The sequence below is a fragment of the Tachyglossus aculeatus genome, chromosome X3 (assembly GCF_015852505.1).
Source record: "Tachyglossus aculeatus isolate mTacAcu1 chromosome X3, mTacAcu1.pri, whole genome shotgun sequence".
Lineage (NCBI taxonomy): Eukaryota > Metazoa > Chordata > Mammalia > Monotremata > Tachyglossidae > Tachyglossus > Tachyglossus aculeatus.
In genome coordinates this window covers 15,735,858-15,737,761 of record NC_052099.1, presented here as the reverse complement: position 1 = coordinate 15,737,761, position 1,904 = coordinate 15,735,858, and the positions used below count along the sequence as shown (strand labels likewise).

Genomic DNA, 1,904 nt, shown 5'->3' with positions numbered 1-1,904 from the left:
CCTTGAGAAGGCTGGTACCCAAGGGTCACCTTGGAATATCTCCCAATCACATAGTGCTCTATACATAGGAAGCACTAAATAAATACAACTAATTGGACATTTTTCTCTTTATTAACTCACTGCCAAATTTGTTGTTGCAGATATGTTTCAATTAACTTTCTCCCCTCCCTCTCTCTTCATCTTCCTCTCTCTCTTTCTCCCTTTCCCATGCCCTCCATCACCCTCTCTCTCTCTTCTTCTCTTTCTGTCTCTCTTCCTCCTTCTCTCGCTCCCTCTTCCTCTGTCTCTCCCTCTCCTTTTCTCTCTCCCTCCTCCCTCTCCTTTTCTCTTTCCTCATCTTCTCTCTCCCCCTTTCTCTTCTCTTCTCCCTTTCCCTCCCTCCCTCTATCCCTTTCCCTCCCTCTCCCTCTCCCTTTCCCTCTCTCTCCCTCTTTCTTCCTCTCCTCTATTCTCCCTTTCCCTCCCTCTCTCTCTTTCTCTTCCCCTCTCTCTCTCTCTCTCTCTCTCTCTCTCTCTCTCTCTCTCTCTCTCTCTCTCTCTCTGCTCCTTCCTCTTTCTCTTCTATCTCCTACATTTCCTCCTCTCCTCTGCTCTCAAAACGCACCACAGGAGTTCTCCTCTGGTGCTAGTTCAAACTTTCCGACCATGAATGCCACCACACTCTTCTTTGGAATCCTGATTCTGTTACAGATCAGCACCGGGATCACAGTGAATGCCTTCCTCCTGTTCTTTTATATCCACGTGGTCTCGGCCAGCCCCAAGTTCGGACCATCTGATCTGATCCTTGGTCATTTGGCCTTAGCCAACATCATGATTCTTCTCACGTTTGGAATCTCAGAGACCCTGAAGGCTTGGGGATGGAAGAATTTCCTGGACGATGTTGGGTGTAAACTCCTCAACTACCTGTACCACGTGGCCCAGAGTTTGACCATCTGCAGCACCTGCCTCCTGAGTGTGTTCCAGGCCATCACCATCAGCCCCAGGACCCCCTGGTAGGCCCGGATCAATGCCAGGTTAATCAGGGGACTCTTCCCCTCCTGACTCCTCTCCTGGGACCTCAATATGCTGGTAGAGTTTGATACGGTGATACTTATGATAGGGCCCCAGAACAGCAGCAGTGTTCGAGTCATGCTGGACCTTAAATATTGCTCCAAAGTCAGTGTCAGTGTGGAAATCAGCCAGGTCATAGCAGTCGTGTCCTCCCTCCGTGACCTGATCTTCGTGGGTCTGATGAACGTGACTAGCAGGTTCATGGTGTTTGTCCTGCATAGACACCACGGGCAGGTCCACCACCTCCACGTGCCAGGACGATCTTCTGGGGAGATGCCCGAGGTCAGGGCGGCCAAGAGGGTCATGGCTCTGGTCACCCTCTATGTCTTCCTCTATGGGAGGCAGTCCATTATGCTGAGCATCATACTAAACATGAAAAAGAAGCCCCCTCTGTTGGTGGACAGCCACATGACACTGGCTTTCACCTTCTCAATCGTGAGTCCCTTCCTTATAATTCATGGTGACAGGAGAATGAGGACACTTTGGAAACGGGACTTTCCTATTTCTAACCTGAATCCCTGATAGGGTACCAGAAAAGCCACCTCACCTCGCTATTGATGATAATGATAATTGTATTTGTTAAGCACAACTGTCCTAACTGCTAGGGTAATAATAATGATAATAATAATGGTATTTGTAAAGTGTTTTCTATGTGTCAAGCAGTATTCTGAGCACTGGGATAGAAACAGTACCATCAGGTTGGACACAGTCCCTGTCCCACCTGGGGCTCACAGTCTTACTCCCCATTTTACAGATGAGGTAACTAAGATACAGATAATTGACTTGTCTAAGTTCACACAGCAGATGAGTGGCAGAGCCTGGATTAGAACACAGGTCCTTCTGACTCCCAGCCC

General features: G+C 48.8%; 1 pseudogene; it reads left to right on the top strand.

The window, feature by feature from the left end:
* Positions 1–645: 645 nt before the first annotated feature.
* On the top strand, positions 646–1,572 carry LOC119948959 (annotated as a pseudogene).
* The last annotated feature ends 332 nt before the right edge of the window (positions 1,573–1,904 follow it).